Source organism: Staurois parvus, unplaced genomic scaffold (genome assembly GCF_062004578.1).
Source record: "Staurois parvus isolate SC_StPar_1 unplaced genomic scaffold, SC_StPar_1.0 ptg000423l, whole genome shotgun sequence".
Classification (NCBI taxonomy): domain Eukaryota; kingdom Metazoa; phylum Chordata; class Amphibia; order Anura; family Ranidae; genus Staurois; species Staurois parvus.
The window spans coordinates 3,393,363-3,420,447 of NW_028318219.1; the positions used below are offsets into that span (position 1 = coordinate 3,393,363).

Here is a 27,085-nt window from a genome sequence, read left to right on the forward strand (position 1 = left end):
TTTTCAGAAACAACAGAACAAATATAATGCAAAACTCAGCCCCAAATTTTCCAAACCTAAGAATTGCATTAGACTATGGAACTGAACTGACTGACTGTGAAAATTACAAATTCAATTTAAATCACAAATTTACTTGAATGCGAATTATCAAATTAATTTGAAAATTTAATACATTTCCTATGGGCCCAAACTACTATCGCATCATGTGATGTCATCTGAATGAAACAAATGCATTTGTTAATTTCGCTATAACTTTTTTCGTTTACATACATTACTATGTCCATTCGAAGGTCAGAATCTCCAAAAACCGAATTTTTGGCCAAAAATTGATTTGTTACAAAAGGAAATGCACACATCTAGGCCTCAAAGGTGGCCCCTGACATTACCAAAGGAAATGAGGGTCAGACAGTGTGGAAATGCTATATTTCAGCTGGGGATATGCTGCAGAAGACAAAACAAAATGGGGAACTTGTTACATGAGGTTAGTAGAGCTCAATGCTATTACCTCATCAATGTTCCCACTACAGACTGCTGAGGCTTAAGGGCCACATATCATATACCCAAGGGCCCCAGGTTGGGCAGCAGGGCTTTAAGGCGTACTGTATGCAGCAAGCATCCATCAACTTTTTCCAGGAACACTTACACTCAGGGTGCTCTATTGAGGACAAAATTATCATGGTTGCACTTACTCTCTTTATTCATCACCAAATGTTTAATGCTTCACTAGCCAATAGGAAAACATGGGGGCACAAGGAGGTGGGCCAAATCATGGCCATAACTTAGATATGCCTGCTGGAAGGGCCCAGGAACAGTACTCTTTACTAGCACACCTCCCTTATATAAAGGAAAGATTTATTGAGTCAGTATTATTGAGTCAGCATTAGAGTCATTACACAGTTGGGAATTGTATGATGCCTATAATGCTGACTAAGTAATTCTTTCCTTCATATAACAGAGGTGTGCTGGTGAAGAAGACTGTTTAATGGTGCCATCCATCTTGTCACTTCACTATTCTATGCCTACAAGTCACACAAGAACCATACAGCATAATACAGTTGGCATACTTATCCCATGTATAGGATCCTGAAGTCACTACCAAGTAGGAAAAGTCCCGGTGTTCACCGTAATGCAGGTACTTTTTGCGGCTCACTAGATTAAGATAACAAAGTACATATAGCCTTAGCGGATATTGTATAAATTTGCTGACAATAGGCACCAATGATTAAGCTCTTTTGCCACAATGATCATTATTTTTACCCCCTGTTGCTGAAAATAATTGAACCTACAAATCTTCCCAGCCTTCCTTGTCCTTTAAAGACCTCTAGTACTGGTATGTAAAATGGCCATATAACAATGTGGGTTGAAAAAAAACAAAAAACAACCCTGTTTGTAAAAAAAACTCTCAACCTCTGTCATACACATATATATATCTACCTTAGGGGTTGTGCTGAAGGGCGTTGCTCTCAATCATGCAAGAGTAGTTCTTTTTAAAGGACAAAATTATTTTTTAAAGCTTGCAAAGCATTTATTAGGACCTGCTGCGTCCAAAAAAAACACAATGCAAAGCTGGTCAGCCACAGCCTCAGAGCTGTCATACATACTGCCCCATTGAAGAAAATAGCAATGCATTAACCTATGTTTGATGCCTGTTTCAAAATCAAAAGGCAGGAAAACAAATTCCATCTGCATGAGCCTTCGGTATGTCACAGCTGTCAAAGGTGAGTGGTTTCCAGCAATCCTTAAGACGGCACTTGGCAGAGCTGGCAGCATGACACCAATGATCTTTTTAGCTGTCCATGAAGGTGGCATTCTTCCCACTAGCCACCCACCACCGTAAGGGACATTTTATTACTGATCACCAATGACTTGGTTATTGCAGGAGTTCCCTTAGATCTTAAAACTATTCTAAGTGTTCCTATGGGGTAAAAAGGCTGAGAAAGGCTGCTCCAGAGCATATTCTCACCTAGGGTTCCTCCAAGAGTTTCTTGAGCTGTGGCTAACGGACCTCCAATCTGATGGTACCTGCATAATTCCAGGTCCAAAGCTACTTGGCAGAGGAGTCAGCAGCATTACTTCAAAGGTGTCACTCTAGCCACCTGTGTAAGTGGGGCATTCTTCTCACTTACCATTACCAATGTTAGGGACATTGTCCCAATGACCTCTGAAGGACTAATGTCACCAGGGGTTCCCTGAGACCCAAAAATTATTTCAAGGGTTCCTCTGGGAAAAAATGGTTAAGAAGGGCTGTGCTAGCATATAGGGTCCTTTAGTAGAAAAAATTATTTTACTTAACTGCTAGCAAATTTTTTCAACTCTATACTGTTTGGATGCATGCACAGTACAGTGTACAATCCCAGCATCCTACAGATGCCAGGAATGAAACCAGGTGCCGAGATAATGTACTGTACTGAGCATGCATGTCTGGGAGTTACATCACCAGTGCCCTCCGAATGGACAAAGCAAGAAGATAGCGGGCTTGAAAGAAGAGGAAAATAAATGGCAATGGTGTGGATGCAGTAGGATAGCCAGAACAGGATTTTTATTTGCTTCACCTAATAAAGTGCTAAAGATAATGCACTAGGAGTTTGCACCCATTCTGTTTGTGTTTTTTAGCATTGAATTTCCCTGATTTGAGAATGGCTGCACCGCCTACCCTTCCAGTTTGGGTTGCATGACTCTGGCATACTCTACAGCAGGAGTCTGCAAACTTTCCAAACAAAGGGCCAGTTTATTGACCTTCAGACGTTTGGGGGGCTGGACTGTGGTCAGTGGGAGTAGAAATTTTTTTTGCACCAGTTGAAGTAAACCATGCCCCATCTTTGGTCTTAGGGGAAGGAATGGTACCCCATTATTGGTCTCAGTGGGCCCTATTGTTGATGTCAGTGGCAGAAATTGTTGGTATCAGTGGGCTGAATAGTATTTCATATCAGTGGCATGAATAGTGCTCCAAGGCCCAGAAAAAGGCAAGCAAAGCACCGTATCTGGCCCCTGGGCCACAGTTTGGAGACCACTGCTCTACAGCATAAGATAGGGGCCTCCACCACTTTTGAGGGCTGAAGTGTCAAGTTCTCTGTACATCAGTATATCCTGTTATGTGTCTGCTTTCCCTGAGAACGAATATTCACTGAATTTTATGTGTGCCCCTTTGGTGATGTTGAGGGCCGCATTTGAGGCCCCCTAAGAAAGTTGACCATCACTGGTGTAAGAACTGAGAGTCCTGCTAAGTTCTTATTAGTTCCTACTGCTGACCTCCAGGATATCATTATAGGTCTCTGCAGGGAACCCAGAAAATCTACACTCCAGAAAACAATGGTTACCTGGTGGACTTCACATAAAGATTTCTAATCTAGAGAGGCATTCAGCAAAAAATGAAGTATTTACTGTCTTCTTTTATAGGTATGAAGAAAGGAAAGACATCAGGTGCACCTCTAGTGCTTTAAACATGATGGCAGAGAGCTGAATAAATATATCATTTATTTTGCTCATCTTCAAGGTGTCACATTTAATGCACTAAGGGTGCCCCCGATATCTTGTGTTCTTTTGTTTGTGAACAGTTGGTATTTTCCTTACCGGTCTGACATTGGTGCCACCACACTGGGACATTGAGCTTCTCAGATCAGCCCATTAGGAAGTGATCTGTCTTATTGATCATCCATTTCTGCAGATCCAAAGCTTGGATGTGCAGAAGGACAATATCTTACCTTTGAATGTACTATTTCTTTTACAGGTACACCTTGCCTTAGTTACTTTTGTATAACAACAGGGTAGCTTTAGGCCAGCTGAGACTTTATGTTGCATAGATTTACCGATCTTTGTGCTGTACAGTATAACATCAGACAATCCTGTCTTGTTGGATAGATCTTATGTATCAAATAGAGAGGCATTAAAGTAAGTCCACATAATACGGCAGTCTCTAATATGCTGTACGCTGCCAACAACAACAACAATAGCGCTTTCAGTGACATACTTTTCACATAGCCACTTACACACTCCGCTGCAGACCCCTTGACACGCATTATCTTAAATATCCCACACTACATAAAGCCAGCCAAATGCACTGAAATGTTTTAAAATACATAATAGAAAAATAGCAGGATCAGAATAACTGCAAAGGTAAATATTTGGGGTCTTGTTGATGCTCTTACCAAAGTGGATGTTTTTGTTATGAGTGTGAAGTGCACAGCGAAATATTGCACAGCAAAACTACAGACAAAAAAATAATGAGAACCAGCTTTTGCTGCAATACTCAGCTTCAATTTAGAGATTCCCTTACAGTACTCTTTGTCTGCCACTGGATGTCCACAATCTGATGGCCAGCATCACTAAAGCCAATTCTTCTGAGCCCAGGTCACCCTGGACCTGCTGTACTTAAAGTGGATGTTTTTTGTTATGAATGTAAAGTGCATGGCAGAATATTTCAAAGCAGGACTACAGTCAAAAGTAATGAAAACCAGCTTTTGCTGCAGTATCCAACTTCAGTGTTAGAGATTCCCCTGCAGTACACTTCTTTTGAGCCCAGTACATCCTGGACATGCTGTCAGCCTAATTGGAAAGTGAAAAGAGAAGCAGCACAGGGATGAGCTCATCTCCCTGATAAGAGATAAAATACCAAAATTTAATTTGGTTGCAATACCTGCCTGGAGTTTGCATGTTCTCCCTGTGCCTGCATGGGCTTCCTCCGGGTATTCCGGTTTCCTCTCACACTCCAAAGACATGCTGATAGGTTAATTGGTTAATTGTTTTGTGTATGTATGAATGTAAGTTAGGGACCTTAGATTGTGTGCCCCTTGAGGGTTAGGGACTGATGGGAATGTACCATATATATGTAAAGTTTGTGTATGTATGAATGTAAGTTAGGGACCTTAGATTGTGCGCCCCTTGAGGGTTAGGGACTGATGGGAATGTACCATATATATGTAAAGTTTGTGTATGTATGAATGTAAGTTAGGGACCTTAGATTGTGCGCCCCTTGAGGGTCCGGGACTGATGTGAATGTACAATATATATGTAAAGCGCTGGCGCTATATAAGTGCCTGAAATAAATAAATAAAAATATTCACCTTCAATCCACATTTCCCTGCAGTACTCTTTTTCTACCACTAGATGTCCTCAGTCTGATGGCCAGCATCATCTAACCCACTTCCTTTGAGACCAGGTTATTCTGGACCCGCCCCCAGCCTGTGATTGGACAGTGAAAGGAGAAGCAGCATAGGGATGAGCACCTCTCTCTGACACTCTGCTCTCTCCTCTCAGTATGCTTCTTTTCAGCACACAAGTTTTACCTATTTATCTGCAGTCTTCTCTTTTTTACAGCCATTTCAAGTTCAAAGTTTGTTAAAACTTGTTTTGAGCTTCAGAAAACGGGGGAGAGTTGAAGTTACACACTGCAGAGCTCAGTGAGGAGAACTTTGAAAGCTGATTGGAGAGAAGGGACACACCCCCCTTCACACAGTACACAGGAACAGAGCCCAGGCTGTCCATCACAGGCTGAGCACTGGAGCTCCCTCTCAGGAAAACCTTTCCAAAGTGAGCGAGGCAGCATACAGAAATGACACTTAGGCACCATTCACACTAGGGTGTTTTAAATCGCCAGAATTCTGCCCATGATTTGAAAATGCGGTGTGACAATGTGAAAATGCTCAATCACATGTCCAGGTATTCATTTCAATTACGCTGCAGTTTTCCATGCGACAAACAAAATCGCAGGATGCGCATCGCCCAAAAAAGGTTCTGGAACGATTTTGCGTTTTCACATTGTCACACCACGTATGAAAATTGCGGGCAGAATTATGGCTATTCCACCCACGATTTGAAATGCCATAGTGTGAATGGAGCCTTAGTGCTCTGGATTGAGACAAATACACACTATAGAGGGATATGCTTTGTTTATATTTCATGTCTGAGGTTTACAACCATTTTAATTTTGCTTAAAATTGGAAGTTAAACAGAAAACAAAAAGGCTAAAGGGATTTGATTGGATGTCGGAGGTTTCCAAACTTTGCATTCTGTAGGCTGACTGGGAACTTTGCGTTATGGCAACTTGCTAGCTGGGCAAATTTTTTCTTGTAGATCCATCATATGTGGTCGGCAGGACCAGCTTCCGGGAATGTCTGCTTCATGGCTATACATTTGCCAGATTTCATGCTGATTTTAGAGAATTTCATCATCTTTCAACCACAGCAATCTGTCTCCCAAAGTTTTCTTTGTTTCTTGGGTTTAAAGAGTCCTTGTCACCAATTTAAAAATATTGCAGAAAGAAGCCCAATAAAATAACACATTTTAAAGGTTTATTTGCAGTGTTCCTCCTTTTATCATTAATCATTTTTATTGTATTGCAATGTTCCTGTGATCTTGTCCAGAAAATGACACATTTTTGGCACAACCCCCTCTCTCTTTGCACAGCATAGCCCTTTCTTCTGAGAGTGTTTAATCACTGTCTGTACTGGCCCAGCTCCTCTGCCCCTCCCCTCCCTACGTAAACTTTTATGTTGGAGCTGGGGAAGAAGAGAAGAGGGGTATTATAAATAGGAGCCTCCAAACTATGACCTGAGGTGGGGGGATGGTTGTTATAGCAAGGGTTAGGGAACCCTGAAGCAGACTTGGTGGCCCTGTAGGAAGCTGGAGGGGCACTTTGGGAAGTTGGGGGGCACTATGGAGGGCTGGGGGCACCATGGGAGGTTGTGCAGCACTGTGGGAGGTTGGGAGGCACTGTAGAGATTGAAGGCCATTATAGGAGGTCAGGCACACTATGGGAGCTGGGAGGCACTGGGGAAGATCAAGGGATCTGCTACTGGAGACCCAGGAGAAGGGAGGTCTTCTGACCCACTAAAATATCTAACCTGGCCCTCAGCAACTCTAATATGATGGAGTGGGGGGCTTCTGATGTAAAAGGAGGACTCTATTAGAATAGGAAGGCTGTGATGGAATGAGGGGTTTTCTGATGTGAAAGGAAAACTTGGATGAGATCGGGGCTTCTGATGTGAAAGGGGGGACTTTTGATGTTAAAGGAGGAACCCCAAGGTAAATGTATTTCTTGGGGGTGTTTATTCATTATATAAAGTTTAGTCTCTTACCTATGAAACGTATTCTTTCGACCCGTGAATATTTGCAGAATATACAATGCGGCCCTCATACTAAAAAGATTGGAGACCCCTGCTATAGATCAGTGGTTCTCAACCTTTTTGAGGCCAGGGCCTGGTGAAGTCTTCCAAATCCTTCCATGACCCAACAGTAAAAAATAAAGTTTATACGCAGACAACAAAAATATGGGAATGATAATATGTATTGAAATGGTGGAGGGCTCTGGAAGGGATTGATGCTGGGTGATGGGGATGGTGGTTGTAGCGTGGGTTAGGGGACACTACAGTAGACTTGTTGAGCCAGTATGGGACTAGGTTTCTGAAGGAAGCTGGGAGGCACTGCCAGAGGTTGGGGAGCACTGAGGGACACTGTTGCAGGTTGGGGGCACCATAGAGGGCTGGATGCTCTGCAGCAGGCTGGGGGCACTGTGGTTGGCTGAATGGCTCTATAAGAGGTTGGGGGTCACTGTAGGACCCTGTTAGGAGGTGGAGGAATTACAGAGGGCTTGGGGCCCTGCAGCAGGTTGGATGAAACTGTGGGAGGTTAGGCAGCACTATTGGAGGTCGGGAGGCACTGTGGATGCTGAGGGCACTCTGGAGGCACCGCAAGCCACTATGGGGGATTAGGGGGGAACTATGGGAGCTGCGAGACACTGTGGGAGATTAAGAAATCTGACGCTGTAGGCCCAAGAGAAAGAAGGCCAGGCAGTGGGCCTCCACCTGGTTGTTGAGAACCACTACTATAGAATGTCACTTGTGTCTGCTGGGGCTGATGATACAGCAGCCAAGATGACGGCACAGCAGCGAGGCTTTCATAGTGACATGAATGAAATACATTCAATCCACATATAATCATATGCAAAGATTGTTGTTGAAATGAATGATGAGTTCTCTTTAAGTGATGAAACAATCAGAATTTTCGGGCAAATTGATCAAAACCACTGCAGCACTAGTTGACAGACATTTTTGATCGATTGTTCATACTGACATCATTTAGTCACTTAAAGCAAAAGAACCCGGATTGCTGTGGTTGGGAGATGAAACAAAGCTGAGACTTGTAGTTTCTCGGTAGCTGAAGAGATTAGAGATGCCCCTGCTATAATTATTACAAGGTTCCCTTATATAGGGGTATATACCCTGGGTATACGTTTCATGCTACAGTAGAGAGGCAGACCTCTGGGGCTCAAGTGCTTAAACTACCAGACCTACAAAGAGTATTAAATTAAATTCTGTTATACATTATTTTCAACTCTGAGGTCCTGTAGTCAATACCCTCCAGGGACACAACCTGTATGGAGTCACTATGTGCCCATGTATGTGTGGCGGTCCACAGAACTAAAACAGTCTGGTGGGTTTTTTGGCCCTTCACTCTTTCTGTATGAACATGGTGGAGGTATTATTCTTGATACAGTTTAGCGGAGGAGCTAATCTTTGTCAGAGTCAATCCCAACTGCAGACTTTCTCAGTGGTCAGGAAAGAATCAGTAGGAATTGGAGTACCACACCGTGATATTCAAGTCCAAACAAGTTTATTCCAGTGGAAAAATGTTTGCAGCACCAACACGTTTCAAGGGGCTGTATCTCCGCTCCCTTCATCTGGGCTAATGTGTAACATGAAAAATGAAAATTATAACTCATGGTTCAAAGACCTAAAGAACAACGAGATCAGAAATAAATAAGTATAACATTATTTTGAAGTATTACATTGGTGATGATGATATTAAAAATCAGTGATAATACAAATAAGAATATTTGTAAATCAATAATAGTCATAATAATAAATATGACTAAATGGTACTAAAACTAGTGTTGCTATTAACAGTATTGATGGTCATTATGAAATAGTCAACTTTTCTCCTAATAAAGACTATATATCATATAAAAATGTGATTTATTAATGTAACATCAGTAAATCACATATTATGTGTAATATAACGACCATCAATGAAACAACAATTTTAGTTACCATTTATATAATTAATAACGATTCACAAATATTCACATTTGTATTGCCACTGATTTTTAATATCATTACCATAAAAAGAACTGAGAACAATAGTAACAGTGTACCAGAGGAAGTGTATACAGGAAGTTATCTGCTTATTGGATTTCTGGCAGGATCAACAGGTGTTGTAATTGCACTTATTACAAATATAACAAAATAGTTTTAATGGTATATTAAACAAACTAAAAAAAGGAGCAAATAAGAGAAGTTAATTGTTGGGGTTCATATGATACACTTTAAGTCACAGGTGTACTATACTGTACATCCTACAAATCAGTGTGCTTGTGGTGGGTTTTCATGTACTTTACTGATTAATGAAACAACATCCAAAATGGCATTCATTTTAAGCAACACTGTTTACATTAGAAATCAAAGCATTTCAAAGAAGTCCTGAATATTGCATTCACAATATGCGCCTTCCAAGTACATTGAAATGCATGGAAAGCTCATGATAAACACATCTGCTGTGCACTCTGCATGCACCTATTAGCATGACAACAGTATTCAACCTCAGTATGGACTGGAAAAATCATTGTAAAAACACATTTATAATAACACCAAAGCTACATCACATAGAAGCACTCAACATGTATTTTATACTTTCGCTGTATATATTTCTCTTTTGTATATATATGGACGATGCTAGATTCTGTACAAGGGCAAAAACAAGCAAGAATTCTATATTGTCATACCATGGCTCAGCCGAGAAGCAGTTGCACCCTCTGTACCCTTTGTAATTATAGATCAACCTTGAAATTATTTTGAGGTCAAGAGGAACCCCTGCTAAAACCAATTTATAGGTGGCCAGTGATAAGGATGTCCCTTTGCTATGGTGGTCAGTGGGAAGAATGTCCCTTACATAGGTGGTCAGAGGGAAGAATGCTCCTTACATTGGTAGTCTTTTGGAAGAATGTCCTTTACATTAATGGTCAATGGGTAGAATGTCCCTTACATTGTGGTCTCTGGGAAGAAAGCCCCTTACATTTGTGGTCAGTGGGAAGAATGCTCCTTAGGTTGGTAGTCAGTAGGCAGAATGCCCTTGCATTGGTGGTCAGTGGGAAGAATGCCCCTTACATTGGTGATCTTTTGGAAGAATACCCCTTACATTAATGGTCAATAGGTAGAATGTCCCTTACATTTGGGCCACTGGGAAGAAAGCCCCTTACATTTGTGGTCAGTAGGATGAAAACCCCTTACATTTGTGGTCTGTGGAAGGAATGCTCCTGACATTGGTGGTCAGTGTGAAGAATGTCCCATACATCGGTGGTGTATGGGAAGATTGTCCCTTACATTACTGATCACTAGATAGAATGTCCCTTACATTTGTGACCTCTGGGAAGAAAGACCTTTACATTTGTGGTCAGTGGGAAGAATGCTTCTTACGTTGGTAGTCAGTGGGAAGAATGACCTTACATTGACTGCCAGTGGGAAGAATAGCCCTTACATTAGTGCCCACTGAGAAGAAAGCCTTTTACATTTGTGGTTAGTGAAGGGAATGCTCCCTACATTGGTAGTCAGTGGGAAGAGTGCCCCTTACATTAATGGTCAATGCATAGAAAGTCCCTTACATTGTGGCCACTGTGAAGAAAGCCCCTTACATTTGTGGTCAGTGGGAAGAATGCTTCTTACGTTGGTAGTCAGTGGTAAGAAAGCCCTTACACTGATGGCCAAAGGGAAGAATGGCCCTTACATTGGTGCCGACTGAGAAGAAAGCCTTTTAAATTTGTGGTTAGTGAAAGGAATGCTCCCTACATTGGTGGTCGGTGGGAAGAATGCCCCTTACATTGGTGGTCTGTTGGAAGAATACCCCTTACATTAATGGTCAATGGGTAGAATGTCCCTTGCATTGGGGCCACTGGGAAGATTTGTGGTCAGTAGAATTAAAGCCCCTTACATTTGTGGTCTGTGGAAGGAATGCTCCTGACATTGGTGGTCAGGGTGAAGAATTCCCCTTACATCGGTGGTCTATGGGAAGATTGTTCCTTACATTACTGATCAATAGATAGAATGTCCCTTACATTTGTGACCACTGGGAAGAAAGACCTTTACATTTGTGGTTACTGGAATTAATGTTCCTGATGTTGGTGGTCTGTGGAAGGAATGTCCCCCACATTAAGTGTCAATGGGTAGAATGTCCCTTACATTGTTGCCACTGGGATGAAAGCCCCTTACCTTGGTGTCCAGTGGGAGGAAAGCCCCTTACATTTGTGGTCTGTGGTAGGAATGCTTCTTACGTTGGCAGTCAGTGGGAAGAATGTTCCTTACATTAATGATCAATGGGTAGAATCTCCCTTAAATTTGTGGTCAGTGGAAAGAATGTTCCTTACATTGGTGGTCAGTGGAACTAATGCTCCTTATGTTGGTGGTCAGTCCAAAGATAGCTCCTTACGCTGGTGGTAAGTGGGCATAATGTCCCTTATGTTGGTGACCAGTGGGAATTATGGGGTTTATTTACTAAAGCTGGCTCACTCAGAATCTGGTGCAGCTGTGCATGGTAGCCAATCAGTTTCAGATGGTTCAATTAAGCTTTAGCAATAAAACCTGGAAGCTGATTGGTTTCTATGCAGAAGTGCACGAGATTCTGAGTGAACCAGCTTTAGTAAATAAACCCCTAAATTCCTTAGATTGGTGGTCAGTGGGAAGAATGCCACCCTTACAGACAGCTACAAATATACATGGTATCATGCAGCTGGTTCTGCTGAGTGGCATTGGCCCCAGAACTATGCAGGCACCATCAAATGGAGGTCAAAAAGCCACAGCTCAAGGAACCTCTGGAGGAACTGTAGGGGGAATGACTGATACAGACATTCCCCAGTATATGTTGAACATAAACCTGTATTGATGAAAATATATTGAGATCACTATCATTGACCTCCTACAGAAAATGTTAGTTGCTTGCCTAACTTTAGCTGCACTATTTTCTGAGTCACCAATCCAGAACAAGCAAGCAAGTCAACAAAGTCAGAAAGAAGTCACAACTTCTGATTTGCATACCAGGTAATTGTCTCAGAGATCATTGCAACAACTGGATTAGAGTGCCCGTCAGGTAACCAGCAATTTTAGAAGGAGATGGCAGCCTCCATATTCTCTCACACAGGTTTCATTTTATTTGCCGTCTTGAAAAATGCACAATTTTACCTTATTTGGATTGTAATATGTATCTTATACTCCATTGCAGTGCACTTTTGATGCATTTTTCTCTCTACTTTCTTGTATGCAGCTAAATTGCAAGTGAATTGTGTTTATACCATAAAATGAACTCCAGGTGACCAGCTAAATACACTGTTGATACATATATGCATAAACTGTGTTACTTGTCAAAGTATTTTTGGTTGTGTTCAGCCAGCCTTGTGATCCAGGCACCTTTACAAGACAGAACAGCCAGGTCAGGGACTCTTTTTTTCTTTACCCAACCTGCGATTGTCCATTGAAAGAGAATCATCAGTGGAGAATTATCCCACCTCCACTTAAAAACTGAACTTTTGCTTTCACCATTAACTCATTCCCCCAAAAGTTATTACCTTTTCCATAATTTGTTCCTCCCTTTTAGACTGTAAACTCTCGAGAGCAGGGCCCTCCTAACCTTCTTGTATTGAATATTGTTGGAACTGTCATAATAATAATCAGCACACTGATGAGACCATCACTCTGCTCTTTAGGACTGTTCAAACAATTGACTGGCAGAAATGTGCAAACCAAAAGAGTTCTGATTGGCTAGACAGCTGACCCTCCCTCTCCTAATCTGAGGACTGCTATACAGATGACAGTAGATGGTATGAAGGCAGATTCAAGTATTTATGTGTAAAAATACAGATTATATTCTTTCAGTGAGTACACAACTAGTGTTTATTTTCATTTGAACTCCAATGGTAATATTAATTCCTTGGTGGGAAATGCACTATAAAAAAGGGGCAGAGGTGTAAGTGGCCCCTATATGAGTGTAAAGATAAAGAACAATGCACTGGTGACAATGTATCAATTTAATTGCTTATCTTTTTTTTGCTTTCCTTCTTTCTCTCCTTCTCCCTCTCTTACTGTTTCTCTCTTTCTCTCCTGCTTGCTCTCACCTTCTCTCTCTCTCTCTCTCTCTCTCCTTCTTGCTCTAACATTCTCTCTCTTTAACTCGCTTTCTCTATCTCCCTCTTTCTTTCTTTCTTTCTTTCTTTCTTTCTTTCTTTCTTTCTTTCTTTCTCTCTTTCTTTCTTTCTCTCTTTCTATCCTTTTTTGCTCTCTCTCTTTCTCCCTCTCTCTCTTTCTATCCTTATTGCTCTCTCTCTCTCACTCTTTCTGTCTCCCTCTATTTATTTCTCTCTCTTTTTCTTTTCTTGCTCTCAATCTTCTTTCTTTCTCTCTTTCCAGCTCTGCTTCTCCCCCTTTCTCTCACTCTGTCTCTCTCTATATCTCTCCCTTTTTCCTACTCTTTACTTCACTCTCTTTCACTCCTTTCTCTCTCCCTCTCTTTCCCTTTCTCTCACTCTTTTTCTCTCTCCCTTTTCTCTCCTGCTTCTCTTTCTTCACTCTTTCTTCTGTCTCCTTCACTTTCTCCTTTCTTTCTCTCTCCTTTTTACCCTCTTCTTTTATCCCTCTCTTTCTCTCACTTCTTTCTTTCTCTCTCTCTCTCTCCTTTTCTCTTTTTCTTTCTCTCCTGTCTCTCTCTATATATATATATCTCTCCCTCCTTCTCCGTCTTTAACTCTTCTTTATTTCTCTCTCATTCCTTCTCTCCTTTCGCTTTCTCTTCTCTCTTTGTCTGTCTCTCCCTCTCTCTCCTTTTCATTCTTTTTCTTTCTTCACTTTCTTTCTTTCTGTCTGTCTGTCTTTCTTTCTCTCTCTCTTTTCTCTCTCTCTCTTTCTTTCTTTCTTTCTCTCTCTCTCTTTCTTTCTTTCTTTCTTTCTTTCTCTCTTTCTTTCTCTCTCTCTCCATCCCTCCCCCCCTCTCCCTCTCCCTCTCTCTCTGCCTTTCTCTTTTTCTTTCTCTCCTGAGTCTCTCTCTCTCTATACATCTCTCTCCCTCCTTCTCCTTCTTTAACTCTTTCTTCTTTATTTCTCTCTCAGTCCTTCTCTCCTTTTTCTTTCTCTCCTCTCTTTGTCTGTCTCTCCCTCTCTCTTTCTCCTTTTCATTCTTTTTCTTTCTTCACTTTCTTTCTTCCGCTTATTTCTTTCTCTCTCTTTTCTTTCCTTTCTTTCTTTCTTTCTCTCTCTTTTCTTTCTTTATCTTTCTCACTCTCTCTCTCACTCTCTCTCTTTCTTTCTTTTTTTCCACTCTGTCTCTCCCACCTATCTACCCATACTATGTACTGTCAGTACAATAGAGCATGTTTCAAAAAAAAAAAAGTGAAAACTTCTTAGTGACATCATAGACAGCAATGATTCAGAAAGCATTTCACCCTAGTACCTAGTTCATAATGAAAGCAGTCTGTTGCTATAGGCTGCTGCACCTCCGTTTTTTTTTTTCATTCCATAAACTAGAGGAGCTGAAGGCTGGCTGAACCAGTCACAAAATTCACACAAAAGAGTTCACATAGTTACAGTCTGTGTATTTAGCCATTTGCCTGGTGATTTAAGTATCAACTCAATGGTTAAAGGAGACAAACCCTACCTGAATGACAATTAGTTTTCACAAGCACTGTGTACCACAAGCAATTGCAATCTTTTTTTTTTAAGCAAATCTTAGTGTCAGTGCTGATCTCATACAGTCTTTTTGCAGCCACTTAATTTATGTCTACACACACTCCAGTGCTGACACTTCTCCAGGCAGATTTTCTGATGACGACAAGAACACACCATGGCTGCCTAATCTACAGTATGTTGGAACAACCACTTGTAGTCCCCATCAGAAGTCTGCTAAAACAGGGTGACAACGCAGCTGCCCAATTGAAAGACAGGGATAGAGCGTTGTCACCCTATTAAAGGAAGAGCCAGAAAGAGGATTTTCATTGGAGAATCAGCAGAAGATGAAGATGCGCATTTAAAAGATGTAACGCTTGTATTAACTTTTAGCAGTTGGAGTTACATTTATTTTAAAATAGTGCAGAAAAAAAAACACCTCTCAACTTTCATTCGTTTTGATTGGTCAGACCAGGGAAAGACGAGTGCTGATTGGATGCTACTGGGGATTGCACTTTACATGCTGCTGTTGCCCTTAGTAACTAACCTTAAATAAGATGGATTTCAGCCTCAAAGGAGATGATTTACTAAAGGAAAATAGATTGTGCACTTTACAAAGTGCAGGTGCTCCAGAGTTTAGTAAATGAGGTAAAGCTTCACTTTGCAAAAAATACCCACTTACGAGTAAGGAAAATGAAAAAAAAAACTGCATTTTTGCTTGAACATGATTGGATGGTGGAAGGCAGCAGAGCTTCTGTTCATTTACTAAGATCTGGTGCAACTGCACTTTGCAAAGTACACAGTCTATTTGCCTTTAGTAGCTCAACCCCAAAGTGCTGAATATAATAAGCTCCAAAAAATAATCCATACACATCCACTACTTCATGGTCCTGTAATCTTTTTTCCATGAAATTGTTTCTTTCTGTGTATTTCCGCCTCCTTATAACATCCTCTGTCAGTTTCTGAACCTCTCCTTTTCCTCCTTACTTTTGTTTGTGTGAAATAAGCAGTGCATGTTAGTTTCAGTTATGTGCACTGCTCTACACACACTACTTGATAGTCCATCTCAGCAGCAAGCAAGAGAGGGTGGCCACGTACCTACATACAGTAGACCATGTAGCCACCCTCTAACAGGAAGTCAGATTACAGGAGCAAAAAAAAAAAGAAATTTGGGGGAGGCTGGTAGCAATAGAAGGGACTTTTTTTGAGTGAATACAAACTTGAATTTGGTGGCACTTTCTATGTGACAAATGGTAGGTGTTATGTACATCCCAAGTTCTCAGTAGTCTGATGGTATTTTTACCTTTGTATATTCATGTTGTTTGCTCCATTGGATGAATTGATCAGATATGATCTAGGTGTTGGTGTCTACCAGATGCCTTCATCAAATTGTTCATATCTTTGTACATGGTGTGCTGGCCTTATGCTTCTCTTAGGTACATCCCATATGTTCTTCTATTTGTGTGTCTACAAAATACATTCTGGTGCACCTTTCCACACAGGAGTGCATATGTTCTGATGTCTGGTTGGTTGGTATACACATACTGTTTGACTATAGGAAATGAGCAGTGAATATCACTGTGTAGACAGCTCAACACATGTATACATCATCTGTGTGTTTGTACTCTTATCCTTATATACACATGAGGAGCGTCCCAGCAACCTGACAGCATGATCACTGAGCTCATCAAGTGTCAGATTAACCTCGAACATGCCTTGTTGTACTCTGGTTCCTAGGCTTGTGCCCAAATCCCAAACAGGCCTGGGCCAATAAGCCCCCCCCCCCCTTACCACCATCAACACCTCTATCTAGTCTCAAAACCTTGCCATGGAGAAGTCAACCAAATTATTGACCATTCCTCCATCCTGCCCAACAAACATTGCAGCCCACCATCTTTTCCCTCTTTGTCTCATGCCCAAACCTGGCAAGGCTCAATGGTTCCCGTTGCACCGCCATTTTTAAAGGGCCCATGAGTCAATTATCATATCTATTTTTTTTTCCACACACCAGGTCATGAACATTCTTGGCTATGCAGCCCCACTCTTCCCATCTCCTTTTGCCGATTTTCCAGCCACCCCGATGAGGAGTAAAAAAAAAATTGCACTCACAGATAGATGAGGATGCAGCAGTTGGAGAGCTTGGTCCTGTTTGCTCTCTGGTTCCTTAGTACCTAACACACCGGAGAGATGAAGGGAGCCTAGAAGCAAAATATGATGTGGAGAGAGGAAGGGGAGGGTCACACTCTTTGAAAATACCCCCCCAAGACAAGCCACAAGGAATCCATTCCCTCTTCGCCACAATTCCGCGCTCTCCCTCCTCAATTCCTCCTTCGTCTCCCGGAGACAGTGCACAGAGGGGGGAGATGCCGCCTCATCCGCCGGGGAGGGGGGGTAATCACGTCCTTTTGGGGTGGAGGGGGGGACAACAAGCTAACAATCTCTATCCCCCCAGCCTGGTGATGCAAGACACAGGTAATGTCATTAAGGCACAGAGTCCCACAGGAAAAAAAAGGGGGGCTACCGTTGACCAGAAATTGCCAAAACCAACCTGGAGACCTCCGTTGACTCGTCTGGTTGCTTCACGAAAACCCACCGACAGCTGTGGCGGTATGGGAGAGCGCGGCTATGAATCTAAAACAGCGAAACCAAGCACAGGCCATGTTGACGGTCTTCCTACCTCCCCTCCCCAGGTGAGAAGGAGACAAAAACGCTTACAGGCAACCGGGTCCAACAGGAGAAAACCGAGGAGTCCACAAAGAACCAGATCCTGGAGGTGAGGGCGAATGGAGGGCTCTCGAGAGGTAGTCAGAGGTTTTCACAAGAGGAAGACGGCATGTAGCACAGAATACGTGAAAGAATCCTGAGGACCAGGGATGATGTTTTGAAGGGTCGGTCTTAGTCCAAACTCAACGGTGGGGGGGGGTCTTTTTTTTTTTCTTCTTCTTTAGTTTATCTTCTTCGTCCCAATGAAGGGTCTTCTACCTCCAAGAAGCAAAAAGATATAAAAATAAATAAATAAATACAGAAGAAGGAGCCTTGGTCATAAGGGTGGGATGCGGTCTGCAGGCCTCCTTCCGAAAACCAAAGACTGGGGGGGGTGAGGAGCTGTGTGTGCACGACGAAGGCGGATGGTGCATGTGAAGTGCCTGTCAGTGCAGAGAAATGGACAGCGGGGAGGATGAGGTGTGCATACGCCGTGCTGGAAGGGAGAGGAGGCTATGCATGCAGTGATGACATGCCATCAGAAGGATGCAGTGCGTCTGCGGTGCATATTTATAAACGGCGTGTGGGTAGGACCCCCGCGTGTTGCGAAGCAGGTGCAGCGGGCTATGGGGGGAAAATCCAGATTTGCAGGGTCTCTCTCTATTACCATTTCCCAGTCACTTCCTCCGCTGTCTCCCTCCCTTTGCAGGAGTCTCACACACTTCTCTCCATATCGCCACACCACGCCTCCTCCCTCCCTCTCCCTTTCATCCCTTTTTCTATCTGGTCTTGTGTCTATGCCCCTCTCCTATCCTCTCCGGCTTTGCCCCCTTTGCTCTGCTCCTTTCCTGCAGCTGTCTTCTCTTTCTCCTTCATTTAATTCTTCCCATGCCTGGTTTTTCTTTTTTTTTTCTTTTTCCTGGTTAATATTTGGTTTTGTCTGCCACTCACCCCACTCTTGGGTTATCCATCCTCCCCTGATGGTGCTGAGGCTGACTCGTCTTGTATTCTCACCATGGAGTGTTCTACTGTTCTCCTCTCCCAGCGCTCCCTCCCCCCATCGCCCATTCATTGAAGTCTTTGCTGGAGGTGGAAATGTGCAGCACAGTCACGAAGGATGGCCTTCAAGTGTCAGGGTTCATGCGTGTCCATGCACGGTGTATGTCATACGATTGGTGAGACCTACCTCGCCCACGCTGGTCCTCACACCTACCTAATGGAGGATCAGGAAGACTCACAGAGCAGTTCTGGGCAACAAGTGACAGCATTTCTCTAAGCTACTAAAGCCATCCAGCAAACCCAGCAACTGTGCTAAAATCCCAAGATCCTATCTTAAGGCTGAGCTCACAGTTGCCTGGTAAATAGTAAACTGCAGCGTGTGTCCATGCACTGTGCATGTGTCAAGTACACGGGGACACCATGGGGGAGGATTTACTAAAAGTGGTGCACTCAGAATCTGGTGCAGCTGTGCATGATAGCCAATCAGCTTCCAATATCAGTTTGTTTAAATAAGCTTTGACAAGAAAATCTGGAAGCTGATTGGTTTCTATGCAGAGATGCAGCAGATTTTGCACCCTCCAGTTTAATAAATACCCCCCCCCCCCCCCCCATGAGTCCTACACCTACCTCGCCCACGCTGGTCCTCACACCTACCTAATGGAGGATCAGAAAGACTCACAGAGCAGTTCTGGGCATTTCTGTAAGATACTAAAGCCATCCAGCAAACCCAGCAGCTGTGCTAAAATCTATAAAACAAAAATGCACAATATCCTGCAAAGAAAATTGCAATGTGTTCATGTACTGTACATGGGGACGCCATGGGGGTTATTAACTAAAACTGGAGAGTGCAAAATCTGGTGCAGCTCTTCACAGAAACCAATCAGCTTCCAGGTTTTACTGTCAACGCTTAACTGAGCAAGCTGAAGTTAGAAGCTGATTGGCTGCCGTGCACAGCTGCACCAGATTCTCAGTGCTCCAGTTTTAGTAAATCCCACCCAATAAGTCCTACACCCATCTCTCCCACACTGGTCCTCGCACTTACCTAAAGGAGAGTCAGGAGACTCGGATCAAAGTTAAAGCACAGTTCTGGGCAACACAGTTTGCATTTGATCATTTTCTGCAGTACTTTTTGCGGTGCGATTTTGCACATTAATTTTTGCCGCGTTTTTGATGCGTTTTGCGTTTTTTTTTTTTGCAACTTGTCGCTGAGCAGATTAACCGCTTAGGGGACTGCTCAGATATACTGCTGCAGGGTGGCACATGTGCGCAGAATCACGTATATATACGTCATTTTGCATTTCCGGGTAGGGGGCGCGTACGAGCTGCGCGCCGCCATTCGCAGACGTGGATGTCAATCACTGGGTCCCGGCCGGTAATTACTTGCCGGCGCCTGGTGATTACCGGCGATCACAGACGGAGGGAAGATTGTTTTGTTTACAAACAACCTTCCTCCCTGTCAGCTGGAGCACACTGCTTGGGATGGCTGGGCACAGTACAGGCATCAAAATCAGTGTGCTTACAGTGAAGCACACCCCCCCCCCGCCCCATAGTAAAACATCACAGCACACAGTTAACCCTTTGATTGCCCCTCACATTAACCCCTTCCTACCCAGTGCCATTAGTACAGTGTCAGTGCTTTTTTTAGCACTGATCACTGTATTGGTGTCACTGGGGTGTCAGTGACACCAAGTCAGTCCCCCCCCCCAGTGTCAGAATGTCCATCACAGTCCCGCTAAAAGTTGCTGATCACCGCCATTACTAGTAGAAAAAAAATCCCATTATCTATATCACCATTTGTAATCGCTATAACTTTCATGTAAACCAATTAATTTACACGTATTGGGTTTTTTTTTAGCAAAGACATGGAGCAGAATACATTTTGGCCTAAATTCATGACGAAATTTGATTTTTTACATTTTTTTACTGGATATGTTTAATAGCAAAAAGTCCAAAATATAGGGGTTTTTTTCTCAAAACTGTGGGTCTTTTTTTGCTTATAATATAAAAAATAAAAAACTCACAGGCGATCAAATACCACTGAAAGAAAGCTCAATTCTTGGGAAAAAAAGGACGTAAATTTAATTTGGGTGCAGCGTTGCATGACCGCTCAATTGTCAGTTAATGTAACGCAATGCCGTAATGCAAAAATTGGCCTTGTCATGAAGGGGGGTAAATCCTCAGGAGGGCAAGGGGTTAAAATGCAAAATGCATCAAAAACGCACTACATGCTTTTCCTTATCATCTCCATTGAAGTCTATATAACCAAAAATGTTTTGCGTTTAAAAAAGTCCCCGACCCTTTCCAAAAAACGCACCGGGTGAAAACGCGGAGATGTGAACCTGTCTCATAGGAAATCATGTTAAATGGACTGCTGTGCGTTTCTGAAAACCGCAGAGGAAAACGCAGAGGTGTGAACCTAGACTAAGGCTGTGTTCACACTAGTGTCATGCATATGGTGATACCATGAGTCCTACACAGGGGCGGACTGACAACTCATGGGGCCCCCTGGGCAATAGGGGATCATGGGGCCCCTGTGTCCTTGCCCATTACTCAAAAAAGCCTATGAAAAAGGTACCAGGGGCATCTCATGGGGCCCCCTACTGACCCCGGGCCCTCGGGCAGTGCTTAAGTTTCCAAATGGTCAGTCCGCCCCTGATTGCACCATTATCAGTATCCAAAACGCTTCTCCTATACTGACCACGGGCCCTCGGGCAGTGCCTGAGTTTCCAAATGTTCAGTCCGCCCCTGGACTCCTACACCTACCTCTCCCACATTGGTGCCCGCACTCAGGGGCAGACTAACCATTTGGAAACTCGAGGGCCCGGGGTCAGTAGGGGGCCCCATGAGATGCTCCTGGTACCTTTTTCATAGGCTTTTTTGAGTTTGGGCAAGGACACAGGGGCCCCATGATCCTCTATTGCCCGGGGGCCCCATGAGTTGTCAGTCCGCCCCCCTGCCCATACTTACCTCATGGAGATTCGGGAGAATCAGATCAAAATTAAACAGCAGTTCTGGGCAACATGTGAAAGCATTTCTGTAAGCTGCCAAAGCCATCCAGCAAACCTGGCAGCTGTGCTAAAATCCAAAAAGCCCCACCTTACCTTAATGCTGGGCTCACAGTAGCCTGCAGGGTGCATTGCAGTGTGTGTCCATGCACTGTGCACATGTCAAGTACACGGTGACACCATGGGGTTTATTTACTAAAGCTGGAGAGTCCAAAATCAGACTCCCTTCTGCATAGAAACCAATCAGCTTCCAGGTTTCATTGCCAAAGCTTCATTGAACAAGCTGAGGTTAGAAGCTGATTGGTTTCTATGCAGAAGGGAGTCTGATTTTGGACTCTCCAGCTTTAGTAAATAAACCCCCATGAGTCCTACACCTGCCTCACCCACACGGGTCGTCGCACTTACCTAAACGAGAGTCAGGAGACTCCATCACAATCAGGCTCCATGCACACTAGCGTTTTTTTTAAGTTCAAAAAACACTTGCTAAAAAGTGCTGGTAATACCGTTTTTAGCAGCGTTTTAGTAGCATTTAAAAGCGTTTTATTAGCATTTTTACAGTACATGTAGAGGAAAAGGAAAAAAAAGCTGATTATTTATTTCAGGTACTTATATAGCGCCATCAATTTACATATCGCTTTACATATATATTGTACATTCACATCAGTCCCTAACCCTCAAGGGGTGTACAATCTAAAAAGCTGATAGCAGCGACCAGGACCCTGCATTCACTATATCTGGTGTCCCCGGACCCTGCATTCACTATATCTGGTGTCCCCGGACCCTGCATTCACTATATCTGATCTCCCTGGACGCTGCACTCACTATATCTGGACTCCCAGGACCCTGCATTCACTATATCTGGACTCCCAGGACCCTGCATTCACTATATCTGGTCTCCCAGGACCCTGCATTCACTATATCTGGTCTCCCAGGACCCTGCATTCACTATATCTGCTCTCCCTGGACCCTGCACTCACTATATCTGATCTCCCCGGACCCTGCACTCACTATATCTGATCTCCCCGGACCCTGCATCCACTATATCTGGTCTCCCCGGACCCTGCATTCAATATATCTGCTCTCCCCGGACCCTGCATTCACTATATCTGGTCTCCCCAGACCCTGCATTCACTATATCTGGTCTCCCCAGACCCTGCATTCACTATATCTGGTCTCCCCGGACCCTACATTCACTATATCTGGTCTCCCCGGACCCTGCATTCACTATATCTGGTCTCCCCGGACCCTGCATTCACTATATCTGGTCTCCCGGACCCTACATTCACTATATCTGGTCTCCCCAGACCCTGCATTCACTATATCTGGTCTCCCCGGACCCTGCATTCACTCTATCTGGTCTCCCCGGACCCTGCCTTCACTATATCTGGTCTCCCGGACCCTACATTCACTATATCTGGTCTCCCCAGACCCTGCATTCACTATATCTGGTCTCCCCGGACCCTGCATTCACTCTATCTGGTCTCCCCGGACCCTGCCTTCACTATATCTGGTCTCCCCAGACCCTGCATTCACTATATCCGGTCTCCCCGGACCCTGCATTCACTATATCCGGTCTCCCCGGACCCTGCATTCACTATATCCGGTCTCCCCGGGCCCTGCATTCACTATATCCGGTCTCCCCGGACCCTGCATTCACTATATCCGGTCTCCCAGGACCCCGCATTCACTATATCTGATCTCCCCGGGCCCTGCATTCACTCTATCTGGTCTCCCCGGACCCTGCATTCACTATATCTGGTCTCCCTGGACCCCGCATTCACTATATCTGGTCTCCCCGGACCCTGCATTCACTATATCTGGTCTCCCTGGACCCTGCATTCACTATATCTGCTCTCCCACAGTACACAGAACATGGAAATTACATTATTTTAGGAAATATAAACTGCGAAATACCTTTTCTCATCAGCAGTATATAGCAGTCTTGCGACTTCTATCAGTGTTCAGCAGCGCACTGGTTAAAGTTTGTAGGGGGCGTTTTCTTTCTGCTCTAGGATCCCTGACCTCTGACTGGACAGTGCTGATTGGCCCTGTGCTGACCACATGCACTCTCCCAAGAAAAAAAAAACATCTCTAGCAATACACACCAAACTGAGCATGTGCAGAGTGTCTCCAGTCCATTTGTCTTATCAGGAGATTTTTTTTGCATTAAAAATTTAATTAAAAATAATTAAAAATATATATAGGCAATGAAAGCATTTTTGCTTACACATGATTGGATGATGGAAGTCAGCACTAAGCTCTAGAGCAGCTGCACAAGTAGCCTAGGGTGCAAAATAGTCTAGCACCAGCCCTGCCTGCAATGTACATAGATCACCCACAGGGGGGAGGGGTTCTTCCTAATAAAAGTAAAGTGGAGTTACTCATAAAGGCAGAACTCCATTATACGCAAATATTGTCTAAATATATTCTTCCTTGAATCCTGGTGAGCTTTGTGTATTTCTTCCAGATCTGTGCAGAAATCCAGTGAGAAATATTTCCTTCCTGTAATAAAGACCGCTCACTACTGCTCTCTCTCCTTGTGCAGGTTGCTTATCTTGTCTCCGCCCCCTATAGTTTTCTGTAGTGGGTGGAGCCTTCTGGGTCCCTCCCACAGCTCTGTTTTCTGCATCAGTGAGTGATGATGTCACTGCTACTTTTACAAGGTAATATCTAAGTTTGCAAAGTCATTTAGTGCACATTTAGCTTTTTGCATTGTTTTTAAGAAATCTATTAAGAAATGTACTTAAATAAACATTTTTGTTCCTGAAGTTGGGCTTTAAGACATCTGTGCATTGCTCTTCTGCTTGTCCTGGAAAAAAGTACCGGTGATTTTTTTGGTGGGACAATGATTTGCCCATAGATTTTAATGGAAGTGCATGAAAAATGCATTTAAAAAATATTAATCAGAAAAGAAATAATAATAAATGATAATAATGACTTTGCGCATGCCTGCTGCCCTGTAGCAGTATATCTGCTATAGAGTGACTGGAAAGCGGTTAAACTTCTCTACAACTTTATCCCTGACCTGTCTGGTGTGTTCCTTGGCCTTCATGATGCTGTTTGTTCACTGATGTTCTCTAACAAACCTCTGAGGGCTTCATAGAGCAGCTGTATTTATACTGAGATTACGTGACATACAGGGGGACTCTATTTACTAATTAGGTGACTTCTGAAGGCAATTGGTTCCACTAGATTTTAGTTAGGGGTATCCGAGTAAAGGGGGCTGAATACAAAACCACGGCACACTTTTCAGATATTTATTTGTAAAAAAATTTTGAAACCCATTTATCATTTTCCTTCCACTTCGCAATTCTGTGCCACTTGGTGTTGGTCTATCACATCAAATCCCAATAAAATACATTGACGGTTTTGACAAAATGACAAAATGTGGACAATTTCAAGGGGTATGAATACTTTTTCAAGACGCTGTAGAACTCTGTAACATGCAATTTGATGAAAGCCCATCAAGGATGCAGCAAGCAGGATTGTTTGTATGGCAGATGCATTGCTGTGAACAGGACCTAAGAGCTCATCCTGAGTTGCATTGATCAATGCAAGACCAGGGGCGGACTGACAACTCATGGGGCCCCCAGGCAATAGGGGATAATGGGGCCCCTGTGTCCTTGCCCAAACTCAAAAACGCCTATGAAAAAGGTACCAGGGGCATCTCAGGGGGCCCCCTACTGACCCCGGGCCCTCAGGCAGTGCCCGAGTTTCCAAATGGTCAGTCCGCCCCTGTGCAAGACTCGATGCAAGGACATAGAAAATACTATTGCTACTTCTAGGCTACGTTCACACTAGCCTTGTGTGCAGGCGGCAGAGAGGCGTTTGGGAAGCGTTTTTACCGCTTCCCAAACGCCTCTGCCAATTCTGCACATTACAGCACATGGTGCTGTTCTAACGGGAGCGTTTGCGTCGCGTCGCGTTGCATCGCGGCAAAACGGACGCCTCTGGACGAGTCAGGAGGCTTTGAAGCCTCCTATTCTCGTCTATGGTGCCGCTCCGCAAACGCCCCGCCGGCGTTTGCGGTGCGGTTGCGACGCGGTTGCGGGGCATTTGCGGAGCGGTAACACCACTCAAACTGCATTATAGGCGTTTGTGGGGCGTTATTAACGCTCGGCAAACGCCTAGCAACCGCCGCTAAACCGCGCATGCGGCGTTTGCGGAGCGTTTGCCGAGCGTTAAAAAACGCTCCGCAAACGCCGGACCAACGCTTGCCAAACGCTATAGGGGCGTTTGGCAAGCGTTGGCAAAACAGCCTAGTGTGAACGAGCCCCTAAAAAAGTTTTCCAAGAGGAAAATGGTGACAGAGGGAGGGACCTCCAGCAGAGTGACAGCCTCAGCCCTGTTCCTGTGGGAAGGTGGGTGTGTCCCTTCCCTCCAATCAGCTCTCAGAGCTCTCTTTGCTGAGATCCCCCGCCCCCTGCTTTTCAGAGCTGAGAGATCCTGTGTGAATTCTGCACTTTGAACAAATATAGAGAAGACAAGGCTGCAAATAAACAGGTACAACTTATGTAGGAGGATTTGTTTCATGTCTGTGTATCACCTGAGGTCAGTCACTTCACTGGGTATATGGAAGGGTTTACAATTACTTTAAGACTGTGTTCACATGTACAGTCAGGGGGCAGTAAAACTAGGCAGTTGAGCCACAGTTTTACCACCCCTGACCACCCAACTGAACACTAATATGCAGCCGTTCATGGCTGTACACATGGCATAGCCACGGCAAAGGTTAAACAGCATGTCGCTTTCAGCGGGTAGCGCCGCAGCAATGCACACGACTGTGGAGATCTCGCACTCTGAAAAGTGATCCACAACTTTCCCCTCTAACGTCCCCCTTACACCAGAATCCCCCCTTACATCAGAATCCAAACTTACATCAGAGTCCCTCTCTCACATCAGAATCCCCGCTTACATTAGAACCCCCTCTTACATCAGAGTCCCCCTCTAACATCAGAGTCCTCCCTTACATCCCTGCTCCCTCTTACGTCAGCATCGTGACTTACATCAGCATCCTCTGTAACATCAGAGTCCCCTCTAACATCAGAATCCCAACTTACATCAGAGTCCACTCTTACAACAGAGTTCCCCCTTACATCACAGCTCCCTCTTAGATCAAAATCTGGACTTACATCAGAGTCCCCCTCTAACATCAGAGTCCCTCCTTACATCAGTATCCCAACTTAAATTAGAATCCCCTCTCACATCAGTGCCCCCCTTACATCACAGCTCCCTCTTACATCAGAATCATGACTTACATCATAATCCCAACTTACATCAGAATCCCCCTCTAATATCAGAGTTCCCCCTTACATTAGAATCCCAACTTACATTAAAATCCCCTTTCACATCAGAGTCCTCCTTACATCACAGCTCCTTCTTACACCAGAATCATGACTTACATCGGAATCCCCCTCAACATCAGAGTTCCCCCTTACATCAGAATCCCAGCTTACATCAGAGTCCTCCTTACATCACAGCTCCTTCTTACACCAGAATCATGACTTACATCGGAATCCCCCTCAACGTCAGAGTTCCCCCTTACATCAGAATCCCAGATCTACATCAGAGTCCTCCTTATATCACTGCTTCTTCTTAGTCAGGGGCGGACTGACCATTTGGAAACTCGGGCACGGCCAAGGGCCTGGGGTCAGTAGGGGGCCCCATGAGATGCCCCTGGTACCTTTT

At 43.9% G+C, this 27,085-nt stretch overlaps 1 protein-coding gene across 3 annotated transcripts in view; it reads right to left on the bottom strand.

The window, feature by feature from the left end:
* GRIK5 (glutamate ionotropic receptor kainate type subunit 5) overlaps window positions 1–18,359 on the bottom strand; it is a 535,332-nt gene extending 516,973 nt beyond the window's left edge. The window contains exons 1-2 of one of the 3 annotated variants that reach the window (XM_089687354.1): window positions 18,345–18,359; window positions 16,800–17,672 (exon numbers count right to left, since the gene is read on the bottom strand). The gene's annotated coding sequence lies outside the window, so the exon portion shown is untranslated. Of the gene's footprint in view, window positions 1–16,799; window positions 18,106–18,344 lie in introns of those variants that run through there. The other 2 variants (XM_089687353.1, XM_089687352.1) reach the window with 2 other exon arrangements.
* Between the last annotated feature and the right edge of the window lie 8,726 nt (window positions 18,360–27,085).